We start from the raw sequence: 20,379 nt of genomic DNA on the forward strand, positions 1-20,379 counted from the left end.
TGATATCATTGTAACAGTTTGGTCTCATAGGCCAATTTGGCCTTTTGAAGGAAAATATCTTAGATAGAAGAAATGGCACCAAACTCACATAGTTCAACGTCATCACAAGATAGATATGTTTGACTACCATCCATTGTATTTTTTATAGCTGGACATGCCATCAATGCACACTTGAGAAAAAAATTACTCTTAGTATAAAGCATGTAGGAAATGGCTTGCAGAGCCACTTATGTTAATTTAAAGATCTCTCAAAATTTTGTGTTTAGCTTAAGGGTTACCGCAAAGCATGGTAGATTCCATTTTACAAACACATGAAGCATCATACACTTTTAAATAGTACTTATCAACATCACTTATGTCCATGAGATCATGTTTGCCACTGAATACTTTTTATAGAGAGTCATTGGCTAGGCTCACACGTTGTGCTCATTGCACATACAAGTACTGTAGATGATATGATGATTTAATATAATGTTAGTATGAGTTAATATAATATCCTTGACACTATCGTATATCGAATGTGCATTGCAAAGAATTACGGCTTTTATTATCATGTATTCAGAGATGGTATACTTGTTAAAGTGGAGAAGAAGAGAGAGATGAGAGACTCTAAACATAGCTCCCAAAAGTGTATAGAGTATACACTATAGATAGATATATATAGATTGGAGCCTGGGGTTAGGTAGGCATGCTATATACAGCACCAACACCCCCACTCAAACAAAGGCCCCTAGCTGTAGATGAAAACACCCTTGGGAGTCAAGGGAAAAATCCATAGCCCCTATACATATATATCATTGTATTGATAATGTTTACAAAGCTACAATGACTGTCATAAGACTGTTACTCCTACTAGACAAAGGTCATAAGAACATCATAATCTTATGGTATAAATCATCTGAAGAACGGGAGTGTATACAAAATAGTAGATGTCCATCTCGATAACATAGCAACATCCATCTTGCATCTCGATAGAATAGTAGCATCCAATAGTGGTCCAAATAGATGTCCAATAGAATAATATAGCAGCATCAAATAGTCATCTAAAACATTAGATGTCCAATGAGATAATATAGCAACATCAGCTTCCATTAGCCATCCAAATAGATGTCCAATATATATAATAACATAGCAGCATCCAATGATCATCTAAAACAATAGATGTCTAATGAGATAATATAGCAGCATCAGCGTCCAATAGTTGTCCAAATAGATGTCCACTAGAATAACATAGAAACATCCAATAGTCCAATGAGATAGTATAGTAGCATCAACATCTAATAGTCGTCCAAATAGTATTTCTATCACAATAAACTTGCAAAATGAACACTAATCTGATGGTCCTATGGCTTTGTTAATGTGATGACATCTAATGGCTTGGGAATAGCCATATGAAGTTCTTCAGAGGGATAACTCGCGATAGAGTAAATTCGATCAACTTCGATGCCTTAAGTCATGTCGTCCTTCAATCACACTAGCTGGGGGCTACTTTACAAAATGAGTGGATGGTTTTGTGGATCAGGGTGGGGAGATGCTTTGCAAAATGAGTGGATGGCTTTGTGGATCTGGGCTAGGGGTTCCTTTGCAAAATGAACATCAAAGGTGGGTTCTTGAAAATGTAGGTTGTTGCTTGTAAGGAACATAAACAATTCTAAAAAAATGACTTGAATTAATTTATTTAATGGGCAAAAAGGACCAGCCACATGGTAGTTGTATGGCCACACGTGTGACAGTACCACGGTTGCATGTGGATTTATAGCCATACATGTGAGACACATAACGGCTAGACATGTGGAAGTATATAAGCACATGTGGCAATACGATCACATGTGAACACGTGTGACGTGACTTGTATCTATACAATTCAGAGCCACATGGTAGTATGATCCAATTCTATGAATACCATTCACACATCATTTTTTCTTTCACATTTGTTTTGCCACACGGAAGGATGGTGTGAATAGCACTAGAAACACAATGAATAGCACCAAAAATCGCATCATCTTTTCATCCTTTTCTTCTCATAGCCCTTAGATTCTCTCCATTTTTAGTATCTATTGCTCAGAGTACTCATCTTCAAATCATAATGACCTCTTGTTATCCCTTGATCATAGCACACAACTTTCAGAATCTCTTGCTCTCAGATCATGACCCCTTGTTATCTTCAAAATATCTATGGTGGGGGATCATTTAGTCTTCAGAACTAGTTGCTCATAGAAGCAAGCCCGATATCAACAAACATACATCATCGAAATACAAGAATTGTGCTGTCTTTTGAATTGGGCACAAGGTTCATTTCCATGCCTCTTTTCATAATTTTCACATCAAATTACTCCCTTCTTGTATATATAAAGCATATTCCTACTTTCTAGCATATTAAGCCCTCTAGAAGAATGATGCAGTTTTAGTAAAGGGATCTTCTTAAATTTGTTAAATTGCGCCATCCTTCTATGAAATAAAATCTTCATTAACATCTAGTCCTCTTGTGTCTAAATTTTTAATATATGGCTAGAACAAAGAAGACCACAAGAAGGGTAGAAATAGGTCGAGGAGAACAATAAGTGAAAGAAAAATACCAGGGGAGAAGCTAAAGAAGAGGATCAACTAGCATATGAATGCCCTCAGAGAGATAAGAAAGGCCTAAAAAATGTTGATCTTCTCATCGCTAGGTTTACATTCATAAGAATTGTAAGAAAAATTTATGATGATTGGAATAATATGGGCCTCTAATGCCCTCTGTGCCAGGCTACAAAAGATATATTATAGACTTTCTTTTTATAGACAGCTATATTTATTCTTCCCATACCGATAGGGTCACACTTTTGGACAAAGACATGCACACGTACAGACTTATAAGATATAGATCTGAAAAGCTCTTACATCCTATACCACTGAGCGAACATAGGGCAGTGAATATCTTAAAAGTGCCACCATCGAGGAAACCAAAGGATATGGGTATAAATATTTAAGATGTTACACATGAGAGAAATACTAGAACTATAGATTATGCCAAGCTTGAGAAGAATAAAGATAAGATATCTTCGAAAGAATATAAGAAAATTGAAAAAGAAAGAATAATGGAAGAGGAGCTGCTGGATCTTGAGAATAAAAACCTTTAAGATTTGAAGGATGTACCTAAATAGCTTCTTGTTCAATTGAAAGGTTTTGGTGATGGTTCACAGTACCTTGATATAGCACCATTATATATATATATATGTTGGAAAAGACAAAATCGAGAAATAAATGAATTAGTGATACTACAATCTCTCAAGTATGCAAACTATCGTTTTTGTAAATTGTATTGTAGTCTTTTCTAAAGATACTGTAAAAATTAATTCACTAATTTGTTCTTTGTAGAGTTCTTCTGTGGCTACCCTACCCCCATAGGTCTATTATTCTCTTTTTTTGTTAGATCCTAAAGTCTCTATCTATGTAAGAGAAACAAACCCACATTTGAATAAGCTTAAAGAATGGTTGAGGAGATCCAAATTTGAAAAGGTGCAATATATAATTGTGCCTTATAATGAGAAGTAAGTATTTTTTTTTAAATATATCTTATCTTGTTTTTTATTACACTTCTCTATCAATGATCATTAGCTTATCTTTCTAGTGTGTAGGGGCCATTGGAGTGTGTTTATAATTGATCTAAAGAAAACAAAGACTTTTTTCTTTAATTCTATGCTTGGTATACATGGAGAAGCAGCAAAATTGTAAGTGTTATTATTATTGTGGTTATGTTAATTACCCAAATGGTATTATATTGAAGAATCTGTGTTTTTTTTTGGGAGAGAATCTAACGGTATAATATGCACATTAGAAACCCTCCATCCTTCACTCATCACAATAAAATGCCACATTAGTTTTCATTATGCCAGTATGTTATTAGAGTGTTAATAACAACTTTTAAAGTTGTAATAGAGCTTTTATTGAGAGTTTTAACTGTGATTGCTTTAGGTTCTATTAAAAACTAATGGAAGCTCATGTGGGAGGAAAGTGGTTGCAAATACATGGAGATACATGCAATCAAAATTTCCAATAGACATATAAAAAGAGTAGTCATGAGTAACATATACATTTTTCTAAAACTTTCATATCATAGTGATATGTGTCAGGCATTTTTCTGTAAAGGTGTTTTGAGTCCGTGTACATATGGGATGCATGGTGTGCAATAAAACTTTGCCCTGAATGCCCTGGCAAGTGTACAGACTGAATGGCTTTGGAGTGAGTTAGTGCCTGCATTTTTCTTTGGAGCAGCTGCTGGAGACTTGAAGTTTTTATTTGTATGAGCTTTTTAGTTGTCAAGAAGGTGTCTGGGATGTGTGTAAATAAGAGGTGGAAGAGCATGAGGATGTCAATGATGGGGTTTTGATGAACCTCTGGTGGAAATGGATGTAGATAAGCTGATTATGTGGAAAGAGCCCAATTTAGACTGTAAGTATTGAAATCTACAAACGACGCCAGCAAGATATGAATTGCTCTTATGCTTGAGTTGGAGAGTCTTTCAGGTTTGGAATGGTCATGTTTGGTAGTCATGATGCTGATGATGATGGCCGTGGATAGCCCTTGTATTGGAAAGTATGGGTGCGGTGTGATGATCCGAAGCTTAAGGAGCAAGGAGCCCTTTCTCTGGTAGCCACCATTAGTGAGGCTTTGGAAAAAAATATAAAATATATACATTAAATAGCATGGTGTGGGTTGGGCGTCCAAGAGACACAAGTTCCTATAGAGCAAGCGGACCAAGCTCATGCAAACACAGCTCGTGAAGGACCCAGAGGAGGAGAAAACCAGGCTCGTGGGAGAGCACGAGGGGAGCCAGGAGCGAAGGTGTTGACGCCGGCTGTGGAGAAGAAATTTTTTTCTTTGGAGACTTGTGCAAATAAAAGTCTTGGCCTGCCATCTGATTAAGGATATGTGTATTGGGATTTTTCTCTGAAGAGGATCTTGTAAGGAGTGTTATGCAAGAAGTTTTAAGTAACTCTTCTTTCCACTGTACAAGCTTTGGGTGTGTGCATATGGTGTTTAGAGAGTGGGGAAATGGTTCTTAGTGTGAATTGAAGGTGTTGGTGTATATTCTGGCTTGAATCCGTGTGGTGTCTTGAGAGATTTCTGTTTCCAGCATTGTGATGGTGGTGCCCCTTGTGTTTATTGTATCTTCCAAGGTTGCTGGGTAGGTAGCTATAGAGGCATTTCTTCTTTTCCCAGCCTCTCGACGACAGCTTTCTGGTGCCCCCACTGAGGATTACTCTGCTATTTTCTTCAGTCTACCAGGGTGTATGCCCTAGGAGTTGAGAGTTTCAGGGAAGGTTTGTGAAGTTTGGGGATTAAAATGATGTCTTATCCAGAGTTTTATGGTGGTCCTAATGAGGATGTGGCAGATTTCCTGGAAAGAATGGAGGTTGCATGCATAAGCAACCACATCAATGAGTCGGTACAGGTGTTGCGGCTATTGAGCATCTGTTTGAAAGGGGATGCAAGGACCTAGTACAAAGCTTATGAGGAGTCATTGAGGGTTGCTGTTCCACATCTTGATATGACTGAGAATGGATTAAAGACAGCACTTAGCAGCAGGTTCAAGAAGGTAAAAGACCCCGACAAGGTTTGGCATGAGGTGCAAGCTCTGACACAAGGTGAGTTGGAATCAATTGATGATTATGTGAAGAAATTCTCTTTGCTGTGGGAAACTTTATGCAGGGCTTTAGGGGAAGACCAGGTACCTCCTAACATGATGAAGAAAAACAAGTTTGTAGCCGGGCTTAAGAGGAGTATTCACTGGAAAGTGGAATTGAAGAAGCCCAGGTCTTATGAGGATGCGGTAGAAATTGCTAAATCAAAGGATTGGAAGTTGCAACGGATGAATCAGCTGGGGATGATTCCAGTTGTAGCACAGCCGGAGATTTGTAGAGTGGAGGCTACACCCATGAATGCAGTGATGGAGAGGATGAAGCCCACTGAAGCCCAAGCTATGCAGATGGTGCCACAAGCTAGTCAAGGAGTACTTATGGTTCCTGCAGGTTCTGATGAGGGATTGCGACATGATATGAAACAAATGGTTGATCTTATGAAGAATTTGAGCTTGAATTTAATGGGAAGTACAGGTGGTGGACGTGGTAGAGTTAGAGGCAATAATCTTGAAGGGGGAGATGGACAAGCAGGGTATGGACGTGGTCGCGATAGGGGCCGTCGTTTCATCCCTACATGCTGGAACTGTGGTGAGCTTGGTCATCTGAGTACAGATTGTGACAAGCCTCAGCGAATGGGTGGTGATATGTACCCACTACCTTCACTATTACCTGACAGGTCAAATGATTATGGTATTGATATCAGGGATCAAGCAGGCCCCAGTGGAATCACAGCTGAGGAGAAGGGGAAGGCAAAGGTCGTGAATGTTGTTACTCTAGAGAATGTTCAGGTGAGAGAAGAAGGGGATGTGATGCCCATTGGCAAGCGCACAACGGATGAAAGAGAAGGAAAGGGAGTAGCTGGACCCAGCCGTAAGAAGGGGAAGCAACAGGAAGGAGAAGATGTGAAAGTTAAAAGGAAACGGAAGCCTCGTAGAAGGTTCCAGGTGTCAGACTTCCCACTGGGGGATGGGCAAACCAGCTATGATTTGAAATCTGATTTGGTGAACAGGAAGGCCAACATCACCTTTGGGCAGTTGGTGGAGATGGTGCCAAAATTGAGAAGGCAATGGAAGGGACTTGTGAATCCAATGGAAAAGGAGTCCGAGAAGAGGTCAGTCAAAGTACTATCTTTAGAAGAGCTTCCAGATATTTGCCCTATTGTGGAGGTGTGGAGTAAAGGTAGGAACCTTGGTCATGCCTATATAGATGGAGGAGCTCAAATCTGTGTGATTACCCAATCATGTGTGGAGCAGTCAGGCTTGAGGGTGTCAGGGGTTTCTGGTTTTCGAATCAGGATGGCTAATCATCAAAAGGTAAAATGTCTTGGTATGGTAAAGGAGTTGGAAATTCAAGCTTTTAATGTCAAAGCTACTGTAGATTTTCATGTGATGCCTGCGGGTCTTGGTGCTTTTCCAATTATTCTTGGACGACCCTGGTTGCGACTGGTGGGTGCAGTACAAGACTGGAGGTATGGGACCATTTCTTTGTATAATAAGCGGGGTAATAAAAAATCTTTTGAGATGCATAGTAGGAGATATTTGAATGATGTGTGGGAGAGGCCATAGGATTCGAGTGAAGAGGAAACTACCACTAGTACTTCTGAATCGGAGATGGATACATCAACTACTGCTTCTAGTGGAGAAGAGGCAGATGTGGCTTTCCTAATATCAAAGCAATAAGGTAATGAAGATAAAGAAGTGCAAGAAATGGGTGGTGAAGGAGAAGACACTTTGGGGTCATATGAAGTGATTGAGGAATTACTGCAGCCAAAGATAGAAGTGAAGAAGAAGCAGGAGCTGATTGAAGGAATGCTGAGTCTGGATCTCTCGAATGGAGAAAAGGTTAGATATGTAAATATGCTGTCTCATTTTCCAGAATTGTTTATCACCTCTTATAAGGAGATTCGAGGATTTAAAGGGCCAGATTTGAGGATTGAATTGAAAGAAGGTGTAAAAACAGTTAGGCAGAAGCTTTGCAGGATGGGACGAGAATAAATGCAGGCCCTGAGAGAGGAAGTTGATAAGATGTTGAGTGCAGGTTTCATTACACAAGTGGACACAGCTGAGTGGGTAAGTCCTACGGTGGTGAGTCCAAAGAAGGATGGCAGGTGGCGTATACGTGTGGATTTCAAGCCTTTGAATGCTGCAACAAAGAAGGATTCTTACCCCCTACCTTTTTTGGATGAGATCTTCGATACTCTAGCTGGATATGAAAGGTATAGTGTTTGTGATGGGTTTTCAGGTTATTTCCAGTTAAAGATTGCAGAAGAAGATCAGCACAAGACGACTTTCATTACACCGTGGGGATGTTTCTGCTACAAAGTTCTTCCTTTTGGATTGATGAATGGACCAGCCTACTATCAGAAAAGGGCAAATTAGGTATTATCTCCTTTTTTGAACAAGTTTGTCAAGGATTTTATTGATGATTTTTGTATATACAGCTCCAGACAAGAGCATTGTGATAGGCTGGCTACAGTTTTTCAGCGTTATGATGAGTGTGGTGGTCAATTAAATCCAAAAAAGTGTTTTTTGGCTCAACCAAGGGTGAAGCTCTTGGGCCATGTTGTTTCAGAGAATGGTATTGATCCAGATCCTGATAAAGTCAAGTCTCTTCTTCTTCTTCCTACACCAAAGAATACAAGGCAGCTGGCTACTTTTGTGCAAAAGGTGAAGTATATGGCTCGATTCATTTCTCTATCTTCACAGTTGTTATATCCTTTGCAGCAAGCAGCAAAGCATGATCCTTTGCATTGGACGGAGGAGTGTGAGGTAGTTTTCCAAAAAGTGAAAGAGGTGTTGGGAGCTATTCCTACAATGCAGGCGCCTAATTGGGAACAGGTATTTTATGTCAACCCTTCAGTAGGTGAAGATGCAATTGGAGCTATGTTGTTACAGAAGGGGAAAGAATCACATTATATGCAACCAGTCTACTGTGCTATTAGCAGAGTAAAACTTGCTAGAGAAAGGTTGTTATCGGAGGTAGAACTTGTTATGATTAGTGTGATGTATGCTTGTAGGCGGTTCCGCCATTACTTGTTGCCTCGCCCCTTTGTGTTTTTGATGAGCTACACTTTTTTGCCTCAGTTGATAAATGGCACAAAATTATCTAAGGCTATGATGAAGTGGGTGATTGAGTTGCAGGAGTTTACCTTCTCATTCTTGGTGGAAGAGAGTACCAGGGCTACCTTAGCTGATCTACTGACATATAAGGAGAGTCCTCTTCTTATAAAGGAGGAAACCATCAAGAAGCCAGTTGAGGGTGCGGCTGAGTTGGTGAATGCACACTTATTATATTTTGATGGTTCTTACAGGAAAAGCCATGATGCAGCCTCAGGAGGTTTGGTGCTTTATGATCCACAGGGTTGCCTTGTTTTTAAGAAGGGTGTTAAGGTGGATGCACATAGCAACAATGAAGCGGAGTATCTGACTTTGGAAGTTGGATTGCAAATATGTTTGAAGCATGGTGTACACAGGATTCGCATTCGAGGAGATGCGTTGCTTGTGGTAAAACAGGTATTGGGAGTTTGGAAGTCAAAGAATATGTTACTTAAAGAGATGTGTTTCAAAATTAAAAGTTTGTTGAAGGAATTTGAAGCTTGGAGTCTAAAGCATGTGGATCGAGGCCATAATGAGGAGGCTCATGAAGCAGCCCAGGGAATGATTGGTGAAGTTTTTGTTCTTAAAGCTCATGCACCATTTTATTGTGGCAGGGAGAATTTATAGGATGTTTAAGAGTTTTTGTTGACAGGGATGATTCCTAATGGTATTGACAAGTCAAAAAAATATGGTTTCATCAGGAAAGCTGCAAGGTATGTGATGGTTGGTGATGCTTTGTATTTGAAGGGAATTGATTTGATAATGCGACGGGTACCTTGGAAGGAAGAAATCTACAAAATTCTTAAGGAAAACCATGAAGGAGCATGCGGTGGACATTTTTCCTCAAAGATTACATTGCATAAGGTATTGCAGGAAGGTTATGTATGGCCAAGTGTACATAAGGATGTTAATCATTGGTGCAGGTCATGCAAACAATGCCAAGCTCACAGTAGACAGATATTAAAGCCTGAAATGAGGAAGACAATTCTTGCTTATGATGTTTTTGAAAAATGGGGAATTGATGCTGTTGGACCATTGCCTATTACTAGCCGAGGGAAGTGCTACATCTTGACTGCAGTTGATTACCTTTCTAGATGGGCAGAAGCAAAGGCAGTGAAACAAATTACTGCTAAGGAGGTGGCAAAGTTTGTATATCAGGATATCTGTTGTAAGTTTGGTGTGCCATTGGAATTGCTTTCTGATCAGGGTCCAGGTTTCAGAGCAGAGCTTATGGACTATTTGTGTACAAAGATGAAGATCAGTCGCAGTTTTACCACACCTTACTATCCACAGTGTAATGGCCTTAATGAGCGTTTCAATGGTGAATTGATCAAGATTTTATCTAAGGTGACAGAGCAACAAGGCAAGAATTGGGATCTGGAGTTTCCTGCTGCCTTGTGGGCATATAGAACAGCAATTAAGACTAGTACGGGTTCACTCCATTTTATCTTGTTTATGGGAAGGAAGCCTTATTACCTATTGAGGCGGAGATACTAGCTGTTAAAATGTTGGAAAAGCTTTTGGAAGAGCCTAAAGATGCCTTTAAAGAGCAGCTGTTATATTTACAAGAAGCACAGCTGAACAGGGATAATGCTTTGAAGCATTATGAAGATATGCAGGCAAGGACGTTGGAGAAGTTCAACAAGAAGATTAAAAGCAAAGGAATTATGAAGGATGATTTGGTATTACGTTATAATAGCAGGCTGGATAATTCCTTTCATAAGAAGTTTCAAATTAAGTGGGAAGGACCTTTTTTGGTGATGCAAGGATTTACAAATGGTACCTATCAATTGGCAGATTTAGATGGGACTTTACATGCTTCCAGGGTAAATGGATATAGGCTGAAGAAGTATTATGCACGTTTGATGGTGATTGTGCAGGATGCAGTGTCTGAAGATATGATTTCAGATGAAGGGTAATTTTTAGATATGAATTTAGGTCTTGAAATGCTTTTTACTGCTGATCATGAATGATTCAGCAGGCTGGGGGTTGGGCAAAGTATGTCAGGCGTTTTTCTGTAAAGGTGTTTTGAGTCCGTGTACATATGGGATGCATGGTATGCAATAAAACTTTGCCCTGAATGCCCTGGCAAGTGTACAGAGACTGAATGGCTTTGGAGTGAGTTAGTGCCTGCATTTTTCTTTGGAGCAGCGGAGACTTGAAGTTTTTATTTGTATGAGCTTTTTAGTTGTCAAGAAGGTGTCTGGGATGTGTGTAAATAAGAGGTGGAAGAGCATGAGGATGTCAATGATGGGGTTTTGATGAACCTCTGGTGGAAATGGATGTAGATAAGCTGATTATGTGGAAAGAGCCCAATTTAGACTGTAAGTATTGAAATCTGCAAACGACGCCAGCAAGATATGAATTGCTCTTATGCTTGAGTTGGAGAGTCTTTCAGGTTTGGAATGGTCGTGTTTGGTAGTCATGATGCTGATGATGATGGCCGTGGATAGCCCTTGTATTGGAAAGTATGGGTGCGGTGTGATGATCCGAAGCTTAAGGAGCAAGGAGCCCTTTCTGTGGTAGCCACCATTAGTGAGGCTTTGGAAAAAAATATAAAATATATACATTAAATAGCATGGCCAACTTGTAGGCCATGTGGAAAGCCTTATTCGCTGCCAAGTCGACGTCTAGAAGACGCGAGAGAAATGGGTGGCCGCTTGGGGACGTAAAGAGAGGGTCGAGGAGCCTGAGAAAGAAAAAAGAGCCGGTTTGTGGCAAGCGCAAAAAGAAAGGCAACCGCCTCGTTGAAAGAAGGGGGCTCTGGGTGGTTCTGCAGAGGGGCACAAGCTAGAGAAGCTGCAGGCTTCTGGGTGCGCAGAGACGACTGGGGAGGAAGCAAGGGGCCCTGGCGAATGGTGGAGAGCTCACGACTGGGAGAAGAGGCTGAGGTTCTAGGGAGTCGGGCAACTTGTGCGAAGGCTGTGGCGCTGATGTTGTTGAAGAGGCTGGCGAAGAGAGAGGACCAGCTGAAGGCACTCTGGTGCGTGGCTAAAAACAGCAGCAGACGGGCGTGTGAGAGCCAGGACAGAGAGGCTGTGGTGGTGAATCGCAGCAAGAGAAGAGTGGCCCGCCAAAAAGAGAGAGTCGGGTGGTCTACAGGCACAGAGAGCTGCAAGAGGTGTGAAGAGGCACATGCTGGGAGCTGTGTGTGAGTGCAGGACAGAGGGAGCTGCCCTTGTGAAGGTGGTGGTAGAGGCTGCTGGCTGCAACGAGAAGGCTGAGGGTTCCCGCCTTGTACGTGAAGGGCTGGAGGGTGAATGTGCGCAGACAGGCGTGAGGAGAGCTAGCCGCCTGCTGGAGAAAAGCGTGTGAAGCTGCTGGTGATTCTACAGAGGAGTTGAGGGTTCCCGCCTTGTGATACGAGGCATGAAAGGCTGCTGGAGATGCTGTGCGGAACCAAAGGCGAGAAGACACCTGGTGTGAAGGTTCGTGAGTGATCATAGTAGTAGGGAGCCGCCTCTGGAGGGCCGGGTAGAAGTGATCGCACTGCAGTAGAGAGAGGCTCGTGGAGGGCATTGAAGCATTGGGAAGCTTGTGAGCAGAGCTTTCGTGTGAGGAGCCACCGCCATAGCTCGAGGAGAGTGTGGGTTGGGCGTCCAAGAGACACAAGTTCCTACAGAGCAAGCGGACCAAGCTCATGCAAACACAGCTCGTGAAGGACCCAGAGGAGGAGAAAACCAGGCTCGTGGGAGAGCACGAGGGGAGCCAGGAGCGAAGGTGTTGACGCCGGCTGTGGAGAAGAAAGTGTTTTCTTTGGAGACTTGTGCAAATAAAAGTCTTGGCCTGCCATCTGATTAAGGATATGTGTATTGGGATTTTTCTCTGAAGAGGATCTTGTAAGCAGTGTTATGCAAGAAGTTTTAAGTAACTCTTCTTTCCACTGTACAAGCTTTGGGTGTGTGCATATGGTGTTTAGAGAGTGGGGAAATGGTTCTTAGTGTGAATTGAAGGTGTTGGTGTATATTCTGGCTTGAATCCGTGTGGTGTCTTGAGAGATTTCTGTTTCCAGCATTGTGCTGGCTTGTGTTTATTGTATCTTCCAAGGTTGCTGGGTAGGTAGCTATAGAGGCATTTCTTCTTTTCCCAGCCTCTCGACGACAGCTTTCTGGTGCAAACACAGCTCGTGAAGGACCCAGAGGAGGAGAAAACCAGGCTCGTGGGAGAGCACGAGGGGAGCCAGGAGCGAAGGTGTTGACGCCGGCTGTGGAGAAGAAAGTTTTTTCTTTGGAGACTTGTGTAAATAAAAGTCTTGGCCTGCCATCTGATTAAGGATATGTGTATTGGGATTTTTCTCTAAAGACCAGGCTCGTGGGAGAGCACGAGGGGAGCCAGGAGCGAAGGTGTTGACGCCGGCTGTGGAGAAGAAAGTTTTTTCTTTGGAGACTTGTGAAAATAAAAGTCTTGGCCTCCCATCTGATTAAGGATATGTGTATTGGGATTTTTCTCTGAAGAGGACCTTGTAAGCAGTGTTATGCAAGAAGTTTTAAGTAACTCTTCTTTCCACTGTACAAGCTTTGGGTGTGTGCATATGGTGTTTAGAGAGTGGGGAAATGGTTCTTAGTGTGAATTGAAGGTGTTGGTGTATATTCTGGCTTGAATCCGTGTGGTGTCTTGAGAGATTTTTGTTTCCAGCATTATGCTGTGGTGGTGCCCCTTGTGTTTATTGTATCTTCCAAGGCTGCTGGGTAGGTAGCTATAGAGGCATTTCTTCTTTTCCCAGCCTCCCGACAATATGTACTAAGATTTATGTCATAATTCTTTGTATTTTTCAACTTCATGTTATACAGACACTTACATATGGTGGGTGAGAGAAAAGGCAATTAGATTAATGCTCAATAGTCATGTAGATCTTCCTGTGGATCTAGATTCACCATCATCAGCAATCCTGCCTACGATGACAAATAAGCACTCTTTATAATATTCAGTGGATGAACATGATCTCATGACCATAAATGATGTTAATAAGGACTTTTTTTGTGCAAAATATATTGTAATGGTGCTATTGATTTAGTATAAGAGATTTTACACTTTAACATATTGATGTACAACTCATAAAAATTTTGATTCACTATACGATATGCCCATGGGGTCATTTCTTATGTGTAGTAAGAGATTTGACATGTATCCATTAACAAGGCCTTCTTTTGTGGAAAAGATATTATATAGGTGTTATTCATTGTGTAAGAGATTTGTTAATTCTACCACTAACAAGACCTCTTTTTTTCAAGAAAAGATGTGGTATTTCTCTGGAGCATATAAAAATGTTGATTCATTATAAAGGGACAAATATACAAAAAAATACTATGCCAACTTATGTAAAATTTGATTCACTTCTAGAAAGAGATAAATATACCGAAGCACAATATGATATCTTGACACTCAAGAATATATGCTACATAGGGTTCACTCCAATCATATAGACAACACATACGAGAGTCCTCTTATAGTAGGGTGCACTTTAAAGTAGAGTGCAATTCGGTAACACAAAAAACTTAGAGGGGAGTTCCCACACAGTAGGGTGAATTTTGAGAAAAAACTTAAAAGGTAGTCTTCTTAGAGTAGGGTATATTTGCTATAATAAAGACAAACACAAGAGGGAGTCCCCTTAGAGTACGGTGTACAATGCACTCTAATAATAGAGACAACACAAGTGCAGTCCCCTTATAGTAGGGTGCACTCTAATAACACAAAAAACTTAGAAGGGAATCCCTTTAGAGTAGAGTGCACTCCAACAATAGAGAAAACCACAAGAGGGAGTCCCCTTAAAGTAGGGTGCACAACGGAGAACAAATTATGAAAACACTTGTGATCTCAAATCTGAGACAAAATTGTATTACATCCACAACATAAAATCCATTGATAGTAAATATGTGTCAAAGAGTGGGCTAACAAATAGAACTATAGCTCATACAATATAAAAAAACTTCAAGTCTCCATTCAGAGAAAATTTCAGAAAACTCATATCGAATGAAAGATGCAAGAGGAGCATTGTGTAATGAGCTCCCTTGCCTCTCAATGATGATGATGATTCCAAAGGTTTCCCACATGGAAATAGCTTTGTACATAGTAATGGAGAATAATGTTTTATAGTTGGGACTTGCATGTGAGCCATTAAGGAGACTACTGAGCTTATTAATATAGCAGAGGTCGTACCTTGAAAACGGTAGAGATATGGGTGCTTGCAATTTGGCCCATGATTTCATGGCTTGATATTGTTGTAGCTTATCCATGGCTACCTCAAGAACCTCATAAATCTCTTGCATCTAAAACTTATGGCACTAGAACATCATTGGATCTTGTGGATTTAGCCATTCTCTACACACAACAAAGTTTCAAGAAAAATCACTCATGCAATTTAAGAGGACGAGGATAATGAGAAAACAAGGATTAAATTTTACAAAATAAACCCACATATTTACACAACAACAACATGCATATTCATTACAAATTAAGTGTTATCAAAATTTTCACTCATTACTTATATTATAGTCATATATTATGAGCATATACTCTACACAATATTACAGACCCAAAGCTATACTTTAATTTTAAGAGGTTTTGAATTGGCATTGAGAAATTGTGGGTGTCCAACCATACCTTCTTCAAAGAGATTTATGAATATAGAGATGTACAAATCTAGCTTACCAAGTTTGTATGAGAAAAATGTTGAGTTTTAAATATAATAAATAGGACTTTATTCAATTTGAGAGTTTAGAAGACAAAACATAAAAGTGATTCCCAATTGTACCTTTGTGATTTTTGGTGAGACCATATTCTTTTTAGAGGTTCCTAAAAAAAGGACTTAGCATTCCTTGGAATTTTTCGCACCTCCTTTGTATCCTAATTATTGACCCAATTGAAGGAGTTGCATTGGCTTCATTTTTTCTATGTCTGGTTCAACTTTCTTAAGAACTTGAATTTATATCCTCACTAGTAGAATCAACCCCTATATGGATGAATGGATCCTCAAAGAACAAAAGGGATTCATCAGGGGTAGGTATATTCTTGATGCTATCATTAGCCTTTGGGAGGGCATGGAGCATGCTGAAAACTCTGGGCAGAAGTGCCTCTTCCTCAAAATAGATTTTGATAAAGCCTATGATAGAAATGATTGGTCCTTCCTCTTCCAATCCGTTCAAGATATTGGCCTGGAGCATGCTGAAAACTCTGGGCAGAACTGCCTCTTCCTCAAAATAGATTTTGATAAAGCCTATGATAGAAATGATTGGTCCTTCCTCTTCCAATCCGTTCAAGATATTGGCCTCAACAGGAAGTTCATTAAGTATGTCCAAACTTTACTGGGTAATGCGTCATCCAAGGTTGCAGTGAATGGGTCTCTCACTGAAGCCTTTCCTCTTAGGAAATCTATCAGGCAAGGCTGTCCCCTTTCCCCCCTCCTTTTTGCTATTGTTGCGGATGCCCTGGGTTGGTTGGTTAACAAGGAACTAGCCAACAACAATATCAAGGGTATTGAGATTCCTAACAGGTTTGACCCTTTATGCCTTCAACTCTTTGGTAATGACACTAATGTGCTTCTTCGGAATGAAGTGCAGACTGCAGCCCACTTCATGTCCTGCCTTGAAACCTTCTGCCTGGCCAGTGGCTCTCAAATAAACCACTCCAAGACCAGCTTCAGAGTGTTCGAAGGAGTGTCCCCTCCTTCGATCCTTGCCGATGGCTGTAAGATTATCCCCGAGGGTGTTGTTTTTAGGTTGCTTGGTATCCCCAGGGGCTTTAACATCTCTGCTAAACAAAGGTGGGACTATGTGCTTAATAAACTAAAGATTCAGGTCAAGAAATGGAGCCACATTAACATCGGGGTTGCCTCCTGAGCCTTTGTCCTCAATCACTTCATCATCCCCTCCGTCGTTTACTTCCTGGCCTGTTGGAGGCCCTCAGAGACCCAACTCCAATCCCTTAACTCTATCATGGGTAATTATCTGTGGGGGGGTCCCTTGACAGGAAGAGGATCAGCAAATTTGCTTTTAAGGTTTGTTGCTTAGATAAAGAGCAGGGGGGTCTTGGCATTATCAATATTGGGTTGCTGGCTGAGAAGCTCGCAGCTAAATGGGTGCAAAGGGCCATCTTTTCAAATGATGTTTGGGCTGACTTGATCAAAAGGGATGTTGGTAAATTTTGGCTCAAAGGTAAAAGATCTTGGAAGGGGTTCTCGCTTAATGAAGTGCTGTTTTCAAAGGCCCATCTCTCCCCAATAGGTAGCAAACTATGCTGTAGGATGTGGGAGTCTTGGATGAACTATAAAAAGCTCTTTTGCTTTCAAACTTATACTAAGAGAGGGAGGTATTGCTATGCTGCAGATTCGGTCTGGTTTGGTCATCTTGTAGCTCCGATCTCCAAGGATCAGGTCCAGATCAGCCTATCTTGTTTCAAGGCTGGTATTAAGGTGTGGGGTGACTTATGTGATTCATCCGGAATGTTAAACAGGGAACAAATCACAAACAAATTCATCTTGCCTCGGGGTGGAATTGAGCTTGTAATGCAGAGGAGTAATTCTCTCAAGGTTTCCATTCCCCCGGGGCTGATTTGTGACTGCAAAAACTTTTCTAAAGCTATTTTGTGGGGGTGTTCTAGCAACCTTGGCAAGCTGCCTAATGGTTTTCATGCTGGCAACCTTGTTCTCAAACTTAACAATAGATGGTCCTTGTCCTGGAACAAGCATCAATGGGCCTTCCGCTTCAAGTTAATATGGGCCTTCGCTCAAGAAAGGAAACATGCCATTTTGGCCTGGCTGGTCATTCATAAAGCAACCTGGACCCTTGACAAGGCTATGAAGATAGGTCATGAAAATGCTCTTTGTCCTCGCTGCAAAACCAAGCTTGAAACTATCCCCCATCTTTTCTTCTCCTGCCCAGACACGAGTCAATTCTTAAGTGTTCTGCACAAAGCTTTTATGAAAATTAGGAACACCCCTCTCAGTTGAAAAGAAGTCCTCCTTGGAGAATGTCACACTCTTGACCCCTTTACGTGGCAGTCCGTCAGAATTCTTCTTTTATGGCATGTTTGGAATCAACGGAATGAAGCTCATATTCCGCTGCGAACTAGTTTTTACTTCCTGTTGAGGCCAATATCTTGAACGGATTGGAAGAGGAAGGACCAATCAATTCTATCATAGGCTTTATCAAAATCTATTTTGAGGAAGATGTAGTTCTGCCCAGAGTTTTCAGCATGCTCCATGCCCTCCCAAAGGCTAATGATAGCATCAAGAATATACCTACCCCTGATGAATCCCTTTTGTTCTTTGAGGATCCATTCATCCATATAGGGGTTGATTCTACTAGTGAGGATATGAGCAAAAACTTTGTAGAGGGAAGAGAGACATGTTATGGGTCTCCAGTTTCCAAGATCTTCTTTCTCATCTTTTTTGTGGATCAGTTTGATGACCCCCATATTGGTCCTTTCAGCCAAACCTCCTTTCTTCATGGCCTCCCTCCAGATGTTTAGGATGTGAGGGGTCAGCTCATCTTTAAAAGCAAGAAAGAATTCATTAGGTATCCCATCTTCACCCGGAGATTTCCTCTTTTTGAGATGAGAGATAGCCTCCTTGACCTCTTTTTCAGAGAAGGGGGCGTCAAGCTTGAGAGCTAATTCGGGGTTTACAACCTTTTTCCTAATGAGAGCAATCTTGGCCCTAGCAGCAGTAACTTCCTGAGAGGGAGGCTGGGCTGTGGAGAACAAGTTAGAAAAGTGATCCTTGATGACCCGCAAGTTTTCCACATCATCGGCAACTGAATGACCATTGGGCTTCTTGACCATAGGAATAAGATCCCTAACTTTTTTCCTTTTGAGGAGAGCAAACATCTTAGGGTGAGGTGTGTCAATTTTCCCAGCCCACACCTCTCTGTACCACAATCTTGTGGTCTTAGCTGCCAACTGTTGAGATTCAAGCTCGATGTCAGTGTGAGCCAGCTATGCTATGTGCTGGCAGATTAGGTAGGAACATGTGTGAGACATAAATGACCACGTGTCCAGCTGGTCATAGTGTGTGGACATTAGCTAGGGTTAGTAGAGTGTGGACACAACTCATTGTGTGTGTGTGGATTATGGATTAGTGCATTATGCTTTGTGTGAGTGTGGACATGGCTGCTCTCTATGGTTAGGGTTTGCAATATACATTAGGGTTTGCTCCTGTGTGTGTGTCTCCTCTCCCTCTACCATTCTTTCAACATGGTATCAGAGCCTTGTGCTGTTTATTACACATTCAGGATGCTGAGAATCCCAAAGATGCATGGGATACTTTGGTCAAGATGTTTGATACAGATACGAGTGCTCGCAAGTCTCAATTGCGACAGCAGATACACAATGTGAAAGGAGCATACATGATTATGTGCAAGAAATCAAGAAGTTTGCAGATGCATTGGCCACAATAAAATGCCCCCATGCTTGATGATGATTTGGTGGATATTACCTTGCGTGGTCTTGGCAAGGAATAAAAGGAGCATACATGATTATGTGCAAGAAATCAAGAAGTTTGCAGATGCATTGGCCACAATAAATGCCCCCATGCCTGATGATGATTTGGTGGATATTACCTTGCGTGGTCTTGCAAGGAATACAAATCCTTTGATACATCTATCTCAGTGAGGAGTACAGGTCTACCCGACTTCGATGAGTTAGTTTCACTCTTGTTGGTTGAGGAAATCAAGCTCAGTGATTCATTTCTGGATGCATCTACTAGCCATGATGATGGCAGAAATCAGGCTTTCTACTCGCAGAGAGGCTTTAGAGGTTGGGGGAGATTTGCATCACGTGGACGTGGTGGTAATGGTCGTGGATGGTAGGATAGGCCTCCACAACAGAATTTTCAGCCTTCATATGGTGCTCGAGGTGGTCGTGGATATACCCCTCAAAGAGGTCGTGGTAACCCCCGTGGTAGAGGACGTTGGCAAGGCCAACAAAATTCTATGCAAGATGTGGAATGCCATTATTGTGGCAAATATGGTCATATGGCGAGAGATTGTTTCCGCAAACAGAATGATTTGAGAGGGGGAAGAGCACAGCGTGGTGGTCATTATGGTGGAAACTATGCACAACATGGTGGTAACTATGCATCAAGTAGCAATGATGGAACTGCAAATCATTTGTTTGCCATGAAGCATGTTGTGGGTTCTATGACGACAAATGCTGAGAATGATGACACATGGTATATGGACTCAGGAGCATCAAACCATATGACATGTCATGGTGAATGGTTTGAGCATATGAAGCCTATGGATGTAAAAGGCTATGTGGAAACAGGTGATGATACCCAACATGTCATTACACATGTTGGAAGTGTACCATTGGTCATGCATAATGGTCAGACAAAGTCTATGTCAGATGTGTTATATGTGCCTTCGATCACTAAGAGCTTGGCCTCAGTTGGTCAAATGGTGGAACAGGGATTACAGGTCCGTTTCAACGAGCATGGATGCTTCGTTGAAGATTTTAAACATGGATGTAGAGTGATTGCTAAAGGCAAGAAAGAAGGAAGATTGTTTAAGCTGGATGCTGGAATTCCTGAGCTAAAATCGGCCATGTTCTCCAAGAGCAGAAATGTGGTACAGGATATTGATATGTGGCATAAGAGGATTGGACATGTCAATATACAGAGATTAAAGAACATGCAAACAAGAGGCATTGTCAATGGATTGCCTAGGTTC

Source organism: Cibotium barometz, chromosome 46 (genome assembly GCF_041138505.1).
Source record: "Cibotium barometz isolate CiBa-2024 chromosome 46, ASM4113850v1, whole genome shotgun sequence".
NCBI classification, from domain to species: Eukaryota; Viridiplantae; Streptophyta; class Polypodiopsida; order Cyatheales; family Cibotiaceae; genus Cibotium; species Cibotium barometz.